The 15,435-nt window shown below is 37.4% G+C and overlaps 1 protein-coding gene across 1 annotated transcript in view; it reads left to right on the forward strand.

The window, feature by feature from the left end:
• Positions 1-234: 234 nt before the first annotated feature.
• Positions 235-15,435, forward strand: part of LOC105254731 (chaoptin) — a 102,564-nt gene continuing 87,363 nt past the window's right edge. The window contains exons 1-2 of the mRNA XM_025408231.1: positions 235-826; positions 1,201-1,247. The gene's annotated coding sequence lies outside the window, so the exon portion shown is untranslated. The remainder of the gene's footprint in view (positions 827-1,200; positions 1,248-15,435) is intronic.

Raw genomic sequence — 15,435 nt, forward strand, 5'->3', positions numbered from 1 at the left:
ATTATTTCGGAATTGATCAATTATATATAAATGTTAAAATAAAATATTGATATTGTGACTTGAAAGAAAAAAATAGTTCTCTCTCTTGATAAATTTTAATAAATTAGTTAGTATTTATAGTTCTCTCTCTTGATAAATTTTAATAAATTTTGCGATAGGAAAGAGTAGCTGATGCTCAATACTGATTTTTTTTCTTTTTTTTTTAACATCTTTTTCGGTAATGTAACCCTCCCATTGGGTACACCTTGACGTTGGTGGGAGGGCTCAGTACCTGGAAGGTTTAGCCTGAAGGGGAAGCCAAGTACCCAAACGTGGTTAATGATTTCTTGAAACTATAAAGTTCGTTTTATCGATATTTCTAATAATTGTTGCACTTTCAATGTTGATAAAAAAAACATTCTTATTGAGATATCGTTGGACAACGCTTAATAAGATTGTGTTGTGCTCCTGTAAACGGTTCGGTCTAGATCGATTAGAGTTCGATTGAAGCCAAGTGTTTATCGATTCTGTCTTCTGTTTCAAGCTGAGCATCTTATTTGAAACTATTTTATTGACTCGAAGTGCGATCCTTGCGCAAAAAAGAATATTACTTTGCGTTCGCGGAATTCGGAAGTGCAAAGTGTCGCGCGTTTAATATAAATACGGGAGTACTATTTAAACTATCACGCATCAAAAATGCGGGAGTTTCGTATAAAGTATCGTGCGTTCAAGTGCGGGAGTGCCGTTTAAAGTGTCGCGCGTGTGAATCAATGGATCTTAATGACCCTGACAACTTGAAGAGGAAGGAGGCCCATCGAGCGATGGCGTAGGTGGATAATAGCCTTGGGTAAATAATTTATTTGTACATTATCTTTTTTTCTTTTAATTGCATACGCGCTATTTCCATTTATTCAATTTATTAATTTGAAACGAAAATTACAGAAAAAATATTTTTACATTTTATAATTTTAGAAGCTTATATTTAAAAAGTATAATCCTTTCTAGAAATTATATATAATTATTTTATTAAATATCTGCTTATATTATATTCTGCGCATCAAATTTTATATTTGATGTGTATAATAATTTCTTGAAATATTTATTTGGTTACTTTATTTTTTATCTTATATTTGTATGTATTATCTTATATTTATTTTTTATCTTATATTTGTATGTATTATCTTATATTTGTATTTTGTATCTTATATTTGTATGTTACAGATCAACGTAGTAATCTCAGAGTCAACTCCGCTATCGCGCATCGTCCGGTGAGTGAGAAACTTTTATTTTATGATAAAAAGCGCCAATTACAATACATGTGAATATGTTTTAATTTATTATTTCTATAAACTTTCATTTCTCACAAATGTGTAAATGTGAGCAATTTTTATGTATTTGGCGTTTTTTATTTTTTTCAAAAAAATTTTTCTACTATAATTAAATTATTTTTTTAAATTATATGTGATGCGCGGATAAATGGAATATTTCATATTTTTCTCAAGTCTTGTCGGGCGCAAACCATGTACCCTAGATCAGGATAATTATAGTTCGATCGCGAGATGCAAGCGACGCGCGCTAAACTCAATTTAGTCCAGACACAAAGGCGCGACATAGCGAGAATTTATAGCCTCGAGGAAGTTCCGCATGGATTCGTAGCCTATAGAAATTAATATTATAATAAGCTAACATAAATTCATTTCGGCAAAATGATAATCGAGAGCAGTGTTTAATCGATATTTCGTGGCGATAGTAGGTCATAGCATACCAGAGTGCGTTTGTTTATTCAACGAACGAGCTGTCGCGTTTTATGACGATGCTCTACACTCGTTTGGAAAATTGCCTATGCAATCAATAAATTTGACATGCGGTGGTTACGGCAACGCCATGGACGATTTACGGAAAAATTATACGGGACGAATAATTAGAGTGCAATCAAACATACATTGCTCGTATACTATATCGAAGTTCTCACTAGACTGATTTTATAAAAATATTTTTTGTGCGATTGTAAAAGTGTTTCATATAATACAGAACGTATTTTTTTTACATTTATTTGCAGTTATTATTTCGCACTAAATTAATATACGCACGAATCAAAATCAAAATTGAAGGTAGCGTGTATCACGTAACTGTTATGAATGGGATGAAAATGGAGCGACTATCACAATCGGCCGTAACGATACGTTCAAAAACGTGTACGCGATACATAATCTTTATATATTTCGGAGTCATCGAATATACTCACTACACGCAAGAAAATTATATTTTGTTGTTAGTCGATAACGCGAAGATATAATAGTGTTACTTAAATTATTTAATTTGCATATATGTCTAACAAAATCATTTTTTTTTTAATTTCACATAAATTTTAATTTTCAAGAGAGTTATAATAAGCAAATCTAATAAATAAATGATATGGAAGGTTTAGTGTAATTGAATTTTATATTGCTTATTATTTATTTCTAATAATTATTTAAAGATTAATATTAATTTTTTAGTAAAAATTGATGTTTTCTATCAACCAGAAAGTAATCATACTAATTAATATGTCCTCGCAAAGAATACGAGATATCGATGAAGTCATTACTTTACTAGCTGCACTTCATTTAAGGATACGACGTGATGACAATAGATTCGCCTCAGTGAGATATTTTCCGACTGCCTTCAGAAAAATGTGGTAAGTCAGGAGAGAATTATGCGAGCACGTGAAAGAGCAAGTCACCAAGTACGCTAAGAAGAAAGACGCGAAGGAAAAGATGAAAACAGACTGAACGTTATTCAAATGGAATGTCAATCCGTTGAAACTGCACCGTCCGCGAACCAACAAAAGACATTCCTTTGGACCACGTTTGAATATATGATTCTTACTTCCTTTTTATCTCATCGTAATGTACAGCATTGCCTCTGACACCATCATCTTTTATTTGTCTGTTTCATCTTTTTCGCGCTTCTTTTACCAGATTCGCTGATGTTTTCTCGATTATTTCATGAATTACGATAACTCTGCAAAAATCAAAACAAAAATCTTATAGCAAATATGTAAACGAGATTTCCCATAAATTTTTTATAGCAATAATAATTTAACGATAAAGAGCGCATAAATATATGCTAGTTGAATCTTTTTTAAGTTGCTTTGTGAGAGCAAAAGTAATTCAACATTGCATGTTCAAAATATCTCAGAAATATTTTCTAAAATAATTTTTTTAAAACAGTTTTTATATCACTATTTAATTAGAGTTATTTTTTCTTTAACTTACTGCTAAAACAAATATTACTGATAAACTTTGGACGGATTCACTAATTACACATTGTTTTAAAAATGCAATTTGTTCATCGTTTATTGAATTATATTTTTTTATTCTCACAATTTTATGCGGTTTATTCGTATGCAAATATTTTATTGATTGCGCTTTCTCTTCGCAACAGTGAGATTCCGAAGATTTCTATCATTTTTCTTTTTCACGCATTTGTTTCTCGACATAAATTCATTCGATTTGTCCGAACTGGATTCAAATGCCTAAAGTTCATGAATATTGAAGTTACTCGTTACTTTACACATTCAGCGTAAATGCGGGGGATTTTTAAATATGCATCAAAAGGATTCTTCCTCACTACTCTTTCGCAACCGCGACGCCGACGTATCGAAGACAAATCATTAATATGATATTATATCGTTAAAATATCATAAAATCTCATAAATTATTTCTACTCTTTTAATGATACGATTATTTTCCGAATCACATACTAAGATGTAGAAATTATAGGGAATTTATGTCGAGACATTTTTTACGTCGAATCGTTCATATATAAAAGCTCACAGAACTCTTATCTGAGAACGTTATATTCCTGTTCGTGTACTGCATTCACGCCACGAAAAGCGCATAAACTCACCTCCTACTTCTCCTTTTCGCAAATGTTTCTTATCCAGACTTATCTTGGCGAATTATCACTTTGTCATCATCCTTTCTATTTCGAATATTTAATCGATTTGTGCAGACTTATACACATTATTTAATCTAATTGATAAAAATAATCTTTCTCGATTATTTTCTCTCTCAATTATATACAGGAAAATAAGAATTTAGTTTGCCTTTTTTGACGAAAGAAATATCATAAAAAATTAAGAGCATTTATGGTAGCCAAGAAATTTTGCTGTCGTAAAACACAGAGATTTTGTACCGTCCTATAAAGTCATTTTCGCTGGCAGCCAGCTTGAGGGATGAATAATAATTCGTGATTAGTAACGTTCGTGGAACAGAGAAACTGCAAATGGCAGTGACGAGTTTGAAATCCCGGTTTGAAATTCTGACACGGATGAGAATTTTTAATATGACCTGGAATTGAAGAGTAGTGCAACTTTTGAATAATGCTTGGTAGGAAATCTCATGTCTTTAATGTGTACATGTCAAGAAAATAATTTATGCATCTGTAATTTAATTAAGGCTTGTCTTGCCAAAGACATATGCAAAAAATTTTTAAATTATATTTCGACATAATATAAAATTGATATAAAATTGATTTATTTATTTAAGAAGAAAATTACTAATTTTGATAGTAACAACAAATACGATTACTTAATTTAATTAATTGGCTTACTGATATGTTTCGTATATAGCAAATGAATTTTGAAAAATTAAAAAAATCTCAAAATTTTTGTACAGTTGAAATTTGCAAAATGTTACCGACAATTTTGATCATAATATTATTTCATATTTCGAGATTACTAAGACAATTATCAATTACCTAGAAAAATAATTCTCCATTTTATACAGAAAACAAAGTAAGATTTGTTTTTTAATCGATAAAAAAGCAGTGTGCTTTCACAATTTGCATGAATATTAAGTATTTAAAAATAAGTGATTATATTATAAAATACTTAGTTACTTTGTTAAAATTGTCCGTTATATCAAGTTCCCGCTAAGTAAAGATAATCTATTAAATATCGATTTACGGGCTAATGCACACATTAATCGATAAAACAGCCGCCGTTATCGGCGCAAACGACCGTTCTATTTTTCCTAAAACCATCTTAACCGCACGACGGCCGACATCCCCTTAATCCCAATACACCCGTCGTCTCCCTCCTGGGAACGAAATCCGGACGCGTTGAAGCATACTTCGTTTATCGTCCGTGGAAACGAGATCTTCGCTTCCACGTCCCCTGGTTCTCTCGCTCGTAACGGACGTTAATCTCCCCGCTAATGTCCGCAGCTCGTACGGCGGCGCCCGCGGAAGGATCTTAATCGCGATTGTTAACTGGAGCGGTGCCGAATTTTCGCGCACTCGCCCGACGACGAGGCTTTCGGTAACGACGGCGACGGGGATGACGATGCTGAAAGAGGATGGCGGATGTTCTAGGAGGGCACCAGCTCGCGCGCGCTCTCCTCTCCGTCTTACAAAAACCTCCAACTGACTATTTCTGGCCGAAAGTTTCCGGAATGGCGCGTTGCGTCCATCTCTTGCTCGCATTATCCTCTTCTTCTTCGTCGCCACATGCCCCTTTTCTTCGTCGCCCTTGCCCAGCTAGAGCGCACATCAACGAGATGAACGACGAGACGAAGTTCGCGGTAGTGGATGGCGAAGAAGAGAAGGTACATTGGCGAGCGATGCGGGGAAGAATGGGTTTGCTCCCTGAAAACTGCACGCGGGTTAAAACGTAGAGACTTGGAAGAAGTAATAGTAACGACTCTGCGGTAGAGCCATCTCGGTTAACCTTTATATCTGTGACTTATATCGGCCCTATTTTCTATCCAAAATCTCGCGTAAATTCCGTCCTGGGACTAGCTTTATCTCTGCCCCTTCCTCGCTCCGGAGCTTTTATTGTCCGCGAAACGGACGCGCATATATAACTCGGTTGGAACGATATCTTGGGCTAGAGATATTTGCGACTAAAGGCGACGGGCATTTGCATGAAAGTTAAATAGTCAACTGGCTCGACTCGCTCGGTTCCGAACTCGACGCTGACCCTTCTAAACGGACGGCAACGAGTAATGATGGTAACATTGCGTCTAGTTTAATGCACTTTTGCCATGAAAGTTATATACCCTGTTCGGACAAACAATACGTTACGTTATACATGTTTCAAGTGCAACATAGAGCACACATCCTATACGAGCAATGCGAAAGCATAAAATCTATATTCGAATGAAACGTTTGTACATCATTTATTTCTTAAGTTTATTTTATTTTCATTTTCATCTGGGAGAAAGATTTTTAATTTTTTGCTTATAAATTATTTAATTTCAAAACAATATCGGGAATATATTGTGGATATTTTTTTATATTATTAACAATATTTCTTGATTCTTCACGAAGCAATTAGTCAGAGATCTCCCAATTTGGAGATAAATTCTTTCATATATTCGGCATATTTGCAGATCAATCTGCGAAATGAGACGATTCAGTTGAGAACGACGACAGTTCGTCGTCATATTGCTGGATTGGCATCGAATCCTCGACGATCCGTCACGGTCAGACGCATCGACGTATCATTCTCTTCGTTTTCATCGTACACGTATTGATTCCCATAGACGGTTGTACAAAAAAATTTATCGACATCGTATATAGCGTTACGAGACCATTGTGTCACTGGATCGAGAGTTCCTCGAGCGTGCCTGTTTCTTTATTTCATACACGTACAAAGACGGGGATATTGTCGAGACAAAGATAAAGAGAAAAGATGTTCTTTAGCCGACGTGCTTTTCGTTGTTTGAATGTTGAATTGAATTCAGATCTGACTCCTATCTGTGAAAAATCGTGGTTTCTCACCTGGATTTCGACATCTTCCTTACTAAAAGAGAGAGAGAGAGAGAAGGAGAGAACGCGAAAGGTTCTGTCGCGGGAAAATAGGTTTTTCGAGAGAAGAAGGCGTAGAAGAAATGAAAGGGAATCATTTCGAAAAGTCGTCGACACGCTCGGCAGAAAAAGCCCTCGTCGACTAAGTCGAAGTATACTTTACAGAATTCAAGTACACCATCCAACTTTCTCCGGCAAAGTAACGTCGCCGCGATCGGTTAATACGGTTACGCACTTGATAAATATTTTCGCTCCGACTGGTCCGACGCGAAGACCGTCAATCGTTGCGGTTCACGTTCGGCGAGAGCGAAGTAGGGCTCCCAAGATGACAAGACGACGACGGGGGAGGCGGATAACGAGGATGGGAGCAGGGGTGGTTTTCTTGCGCGCGGCACACGTTTTCCAATGGAGATCCCAGCTGTGTGATAAAGTTCATTTCGCTCGCCCGACCGGATGGTGACGACAGTCTCTTCCTTCTTTCTACCCCGTAGGAGATAGCGCAGACATCCAATCTCGTAACGGCACGGTACGAAGACGACAACGATTATCGCGGGTGTGAAAATTGAACCGCTGCTGATGATCCAGTGGACTTTGCAACGGGATTGCTTCGAAGGTTGTGTAACATAGATAATACATGGTTCGTTGAACTTCGTTTCATTTTAGAAAATCAGAAAAAGATAGAGAACCAACCGTTAACAAAATTGCGTCAACAAAGAAGTTATATGTCAATTCCGACTTAACGAAGATCTTTTAAAAATTCAGCGATTAGCATTTTAATCGAGAAATCTGAATCGAGAAAGAACCATATATTATGCAGTCACGATAAATGATACGTTTATTAAAAGAATTTATTTTATTTTCACAAGCGCTGGGAAAATGTATTTGAAATATTCCCTGCAAATGCCGTACGTCATCTCTGATTTTATAGCACGAATAATCCGTACGTAATTGGAGATACAAACGCGAGGAATTATTTTCGATTCAATTTCTCGCGCGGCATGTCGGTTAAGCGATATTATTCCGATGGATCGCCGTGTATCGTGCCGGCTGCACCGAAATACGATGCGCATTCGTAAAAACGGCGCTGCACTTTCAAGTTTTACCATTCGCTCGGATTCGGTTCGGGACGAGCGTGCCAATATCTTCCGGCGGGAGCGAGAGTTGCCGCGTTGCTTTACCGTCTTCCGTCAGGCGCGAGATAAGGGTGCGGAAATCCGACGAGGCGTGAAAATATCGCGCACGGCGAAATCGTAAATTCGCAAAGGTATTTCAGGAGATGCGGGAAAGGGACGTACACCTGATCCGTCTATACGCTTTTCGCAATGCTCGACACCTTTCGCGCCGCTCGCAAAGCAAAACTTAAACTGCCGGCGTTTCCGGGCTTCCCTTCCCCTTTACCACGTATTCACTCGTAAAGTAAGCACGGAGCTTTCGCAAGCCCTCTTCGTTTCTGCAACAACGTCGAGACGCGTTGCCAAATTGAACGTCGTAAATAGGCGATCGCTACGCCAGGCGCGTCTGAACGCGCGAGATAGCTTTGTCCGCGATATTTCCTCGATTGAGCTTCGAATGTAATGTATCTTTTCTCGATTGACGAATGTTCACGACCCCGGTCCATTTTTTTCGCAGGAAAGACAGAAACTTGTGTTTCCGATTCATCAACAGAGTGCTTGTCATTTTATGATGAAGCTTACGTGGAAAAAAATTGATACGAAAAGCAACGAATAGATTTTTCGAATTGCTCTATAAAATTAGCGTTAAATAATTTATTTTTGTGTCTCGAGATATTTTTAAAAAGAATGCATATTTTTTTTATTACATTTACTTTTTAAATACTCGAGCATTTTTACAATTTTCGATGAAACAGCATCGTGCGCGGTATCAAATCATGTTCATTCGTTATAATAGCAACGGAAAGATCGCGTCAACCCAAAACAGCCGCGAGACGTGCTTTACGACGATGACTGCTTCGTCTATGCGGATTATCGTATACTCTTTAGATGGATAGAAATACAGCATCTCCGAGAGATTTAAGGGCAGTCCACGATCTTTGCTCGCGCAATCATTCATTCCGGAGGAAGAAACGTGAGATACTCGGAATCACGATGATTGTTTCTGGGACGATTTTATCCGCAGTCTCATTATTTTCTACTCCGCGGTGGGTGACGTTTGGATAAAAAGGAGGTTTCGAGACAAGGAGATCCATCTCGTAATCGCGAGCACGATAAATACGTGAGTTTGAACAATCGAGTATTTCCAATATTGCATCCAACAAAAAAGATTGCAATTGTTGATTGATAAATAGAAAGATTTAGATCGGCAATCTTATTCGAAGACGGAGAAATAAGGAAATAAAAGAGATGGAGCACGATATGTTCTCTTTAAACAAATCGAATATATCTTTGAAAAAATCTGTATAAAATAATTAAGTTCAATTTAATACAATCCGAATGATTTTTTATTATTTGTTTGTCAGTCAATATTTTAACATTATATTCCTTATAAGTCAAAAGCCATCGTTGTTTCGACGTTAAAGTAACTAACCATTCGTCTTACTTTGTATCGCAGTATCTGCAGTTGAGAGGAGTGGCAATATTTTTGCGACGGCCCGTAGGTTAGATGATATAATATAGCATAAATAGAATGGATCAAGGAAAGGAGAGAGATATGTGTCACTATGCATTACGAGCCTTTTAAGAGAATCGCAGCAGACATGAGATTTTTGTAAGCACGTGTGTGATATAAATCAGAGTTAAAACGAAAGAAAATGAGATTAAGACAAGAAACGAGAGGGTGTTACAAAAAGTAAAACGGGATGGGAAAGGTAACTGTCGGCGGAAGGGTCGGGAGGAGAGTATAAAAATGACCCCCTTCACCCCGCCCTCACCTCTCACTTATTTACGGTAGTAAAGCAGGCGCCCCTCCATAATTTTCGCGGTAATTATTATTAAGTGCCCTAGCCTCTTGCCCTTCTAAGTGATTGTAATTCATACGCAATCTCGCATTTAGCACGAAATAAAGCCAAATTAGGATGAAATGCGTATTAATCGCTACGTGTATAAGTAAAGAGAAATTCTAAATCATGTTTACAGTAACGGCACATTCAAAGTAATTTATCACGTCGAATATCTCGCAACTCTTATTGCGAGTACTTGAGAATGATGACGGTAATAAAAAAGCGAATTTTGCCCATAGCAACGTACACTTTATCGAATCAATTGCCTTTGCCGGAATTCCCAATCGGATTCGGCCTGTCGCGAATCGACCATCGTAAATCCGCTTGTGTCATGTCGTGCCCGAATTGCGCGGACCCCGTTGGCGTTTCCTCTCGCGAACGATACCATAAAATCTTGACACGTACTCTCATAATTATTTCCTCATTACTTGACGCCAAGGGGCCTCTCGGTCCCCACGGGTGGTGAGTCAGTTAACGTTGGCGCCAGCTAACTGGCAAACGTATTCCTCGTAAGCCACGTACCTGCTGCAACGTACGATGTCCCTCGGATAGTGGATCGCCACCATCCTTTTACCACCTCCTCACCCCTCTCCCCATCTACATCAATTCGTCGTCTTACTTTTGCTCGTTTAATCCCCTTGGCTCAGCCTGCGAGAGGTCGAGGAAGGAGCGTGCCTCGAGCATGGAACCCTCCTCCTCGACAGAGTGCAGCGTTTTATGAAGCGTTTGCAGACGTGCTCAGCGTGCAAGCAACCGGGACTAACCACTAATTGTAGGCGCCGAAAGAGTTATTACGAAGAAACCGACCGAGGGTCAACTTCTCGACTTTGCGATATTCAAAGCGAGTATCTGCGCGCCATCCTTTGTCGCGTTTTTTTCCGTCTGATAGGTTTTCGTGGGGTGGTTATGGAGGTAGCCGATTATCTGTGTGGATCTCTGTATTAAATTGAAAATGAAAGTCTTTTTTCTCTTAGATCTCTTATATTGAATAAATTACATGATAACGAAAGTAATTCTTGATCTTATAATTGGAACGAATGTCTTATACGAAGTTAAAAGTGTGAAATAAAGATAGGTAATGAACACCAATCAAGTGGAAAATCAAACAGAATATATAATATATATAAAGCCTTATCAGAATGCAATTAATCGCGAATATATTTGTAGAAAATTATTAATATATATATTTGCTTGTGATAATTAATGTCTGATACATCTCTCGCATTTAGTATTCATTCGTATACAATATATTATATTAATTTAATATTATTTTTATACATTATTTCTTGCACTCGAGAAAATATTTTCGTGCTTATCTTTTTTTACAAACTATAAGACAATAGTGCAGACCACTAATTTCGCTTTTCTGCAAACAGAACAAAAAGTTTTATGCGATATGAGTGTGTATACTACTACAAAACTTTTATCATAAATCTCTTCTGCCAGACAGAAAAAAAAAACTAAAAAAATAATTGTCGGGCGCACTATTTCAGTGAATCAATTTTTTTTTATTTTTTTCAAAAACAGATATATTATATAACAAAGATAATATAACATTTTATGAGAGATTTATATAATACAGAGGAAACAATTTTAATAACAGAAAATTGTGAAAATTTAATTCTATATTACAAGCTCATAAATTTTTTCATATTTCGTAATTATTTTTATAATTTTTTTTATTTTTTCATATTTTTAATCAATATTTTACCAGTATTTTATCGGTATATTTTACAAATAATTTTGTATTTCATCTAAAATTCTGTAAAAGACAATTAAAAATTACAAGAAAGCAAACTTTTATTATCAATTTGTATTCAGTTTGAAACCATTAATATTTAATCGTTTATAATTCAGATACTATGCGTGTATATGAAAAAGGTATTCGAAATCCATGATTAAAAGCTCCATAAAAATGAACAAGCCTCACATCCGCGTATCAAAACGTCGATACGTATAACCAAAGTGACGCAAAAACACGAAATACGTCGTGAATGCTTCAATTAACTTATCAAAGTAGCTCGGTAACGGGGCGGTTCGTAAAAACCTGCAGTCACAATCGCGTTGCTCCCTTTTCTCCGTTTTACAGCCATTCACTGTCATTCATCCCGGACCTTCTCCCTGCTTCGCGTATCCCGCTCGTCCTGTCAGGACGAGTCCGAACCGCCGCGCGTCGATTCTCGCAACGAGGCTCGAACGATCGCGCCGCGGAACGGAAGCGCGTAACCGTGACAGAACAGAAACCACCGGAACCGCGTCAACCATCGGCCGTGTGGAGTGAAATTCGCGTTTACAAAGCGACCGTTTGTCCTGGCTCCGCGTGCACGCATGAACGGCCGAAGGCCGCGAACGGATAGATGAGTATAACGCAGTTTCGCTCAGTTCGCACGCTATCCAGGCACGACGGCTATCGAACCGGGGCCGATTCGAAGCGACGCGCATCCGTAACTTCGTAATACACAAACGGAATTGCAAAACGGCAGAGAAATCCGAGCGATCGTTTGTGACAATGCATCGCGCAAAACGCGCAATTCGCTGAGTACTTCGAACATGCGTAACCGTCCTGCATCTTCACCGATATCGATGTCACAGGTTTTCAACTTCTGTGTTATTTACAGAAATCTACGTGCGAAAGGATACTTGATTTGTTTGATATTTTTTATGATTCGCATTCATAACATATAGTGTAGCTCGCGGACATAAAATATTTTTACTATGGAAAATTTTATTTTTTTAATATTCTGTTTATATAAAAAGCTAAATTATATTTTTTTCGTATAAAAAGAGAAAGCACGAGATTTAACGTTTAGGTGTGATATAATAAGATTTATGTATTTTTTTTTACTAAAACTATCGATATAATTTTATCAAATAAATCAACTATCCGGAAAAGCCGCGATATATGTACAATGTAAGCCATAAGTAGCAAGCATCGAGATACTCTTTAGAACTTTGCTGTGTTTAAACCATTCAGCCATTCAGTTATACACGATTTCTCGAAATAAACTTCTCGATCCGCATAATATGGTGCAAAATATTTTGCCAAGATATCTCTCACAGGTGCGATATATTAGTTATTTAAAGTCAGAGAATATTTAGGCAAGAAAATCCCTATATGCCCTAAATAAATTGATATTTGTAATGGAATATTATGCGGTTGAGCTTAATCTCCAACAAACTAAACGCATTATTTGCGGACGTATTGCAATGTTGTCGACAGAAACGAAAAGGGAGAGCAGCTTTGTATAATGCATTATTGCTTCCAGGCATTGCGCTTGATATGCAGCAGGTAATCGTGTGATCTCATCTTCCGATGAGCTTGCCTATGAGCGCGTATATATGCCTTTAACAATAAATTATACGGTTTATGCGGTATATGAACACAACCACACTCTGCTCGCACAATCACGCGCATATATTATTTATAGGACGCGTGAGCGTTAAAAATATTTTACATATATATCATGATATATTTGCGTTGCTTTAATTTATTACTTTAACAGGTACACGCATCGTTACACGTTTTGCAAAAAATTCGACGATAATAAATTTAAATGTCCGATGTAAAGCCATCGTTTTGAAAAAATTTTCAAAGAGGCCTCGATACGAGTCGCCAACTTTTGTTTGTCAAAAATATTTTGAGACACGTATAATAGTAATATTTTCTCTTATTAAAGTCTCTGTATCTTTGCCGCAAATGTCGCACATAATCGATTTGTCCGCCCTTGCAAAGTGCAATCGCATCTTTGGCGTTCGTAATTCGCGAGGAAACTCGGATGTGTGCTTGCATGGCCGAAAACTTAGCTTAGAGGAGTCGTAGGCGCTCCGGGAAATTTCGAACAGCGGGTGTAGTCGGCCACGATAAGCCACCCTTCGGGCGAGACGACTCGTTTAAGTAAAGGAACTTGGCAGACGAGGAGCCAGCGCGTTATCTACCACACGATCCGACGTAATATTACGCCGGCGCTTTCGGCTGCTTATTATTCGACATTACGCTATATACATGGAGCGAAGAAGTAAAATACAGAAGCAAGACGAGGAATAAGGAGGGACAGCGTCGTATGGTTCACCCTTACTCCGGGACGAAGCGTGAAGCTATTTCCAAACGAAGAAGTAAAATAGACTTCCAATTTATTTATGTAAACTGCAAAAAAAGCATATTGTCTTAAAAAGTAAAATTATCTCTCTTACATTTACTTATCTAGATGTAAAAGTAACAAATAAACTATAAGAATTTATGGAAAAATCGGAGAGTGACAAGAGACAAAGAGAGACAAGCGAATTCCGCGAGTAATTCTCGAAATTTTACTCCTGAGTTTGTTATTAAATTCCGCACGAAACGGCTTTGTTGCAAAAGTAGAGAAAGTACAGCTCCAACTGCCACAGGACTTTTAAGATCCACTCGGTAATCTGGTCGAGCGACGAAAAGTATCTCGCACGATACGCGAGACAAGTAGCAACGTGATAAAGGATACGTGAGACGACGATAAAAGCGTGTGAAGTCGGCGACAGGAAGAATGCGACGTATCATTAAACTCGAGGGCAAAGTCATGCTTATCGTACTTTCGGACGCGCGCTAACAATGATCAGCGTCGCCGAAAAGCTCGTTTAATTTCCCCGCAACAAAGGAAACTCTAAAATGCTTTTAATATCTTACGTCATCTCCCGTTAACTATCTGTTTTTACAGCGGCATGCAATTTGGTACGTGTAAAACGACGCGTGAAAGCATGACCTACTTGAAATGACAGCCTCGCGCATCATCCCCGCACGTTACGACGTAGTATTTGATAGATGACCGGTACATTAGCAACAAATTTTTCACGGAGCTCTTGACCCGCTACGTTACCTATCATAATGTTGCGAAACGCGAGATCCAGGAGGCGAGGAGATCCGGGGCTTGGCCGATGCCCTCGCGCGCAGCGCGTTGTTACAAGGGTAATAACCCGTGTCGTTTATTATCTCATTTGGTAAGCTTTCTACATTTCGACGTGGCCGATTCCTTACCGAATAAAAAGAAGCCTTTACACGACTACATGGCATTAAAATGTAACGACGCCGTTATTTCCGAAGTAGCATCGTTACCTTGCCTCTAGTGTTTCAAGCATTATACGTAATTGTCCGTTTCACCGCTGGTGGGAAATGAAAATGGACTTCTTTCGCGATGATGCCGTTGCGGTATAAATGAATTATTTTGGAGGAAAAAGAAAGAATCATACGATTCTTTTTGTACGTCTAATGCCGAATTTATTTAAGACGCGTTCAGACAAAAGCTCCCTCGGATGTAGCAGCTTTTTCTGTGTGTCCATTGTAATTAATGTATAACGTTCTTAAATCATCCATATGAAAAAAATAAGTGTCAAATCAAAACTTGTATACTTAAACTAACGCGTTCGTTGTTTCGTATATACGCAACAATTTCTAATCTTCTTGGAAGAATTTAATAATTTTAAATTTCAACAAAATTATAGTCTTATTTTAATATTGTAATTGTTCCCTCAAGAATATATAATTATTTAATTCTAAGAAAATTATAATCTTTGATTTAAAAATGTTATTTTCTATCTAACATTGTTTCTTTTCTATTCAAGAAAATTAAATCTTAAATCATAAGAAAATATTTTTCTCGATTGAACTATATAAAATGGCTTCATTCAAGTAAGCAATTGTTCAAGCGATTATATTTTTCTTTAATTAACGCAATATA

Source organism: Camponotus floridanus, unplaced genomic scaffold (genome assembly GCF_003227725.1).
Source record: "Camponotus floridanus strain SB8 unplaced genomic scaffold, Cflo_v7.5 scaffold1, whole genome shotgun sequence".
NCBI lineage: Eukaryota > Metazoa > Arthropoda > Insecta > Hymenoptera > Formicidae > Camponotus > Camponotus floridanus.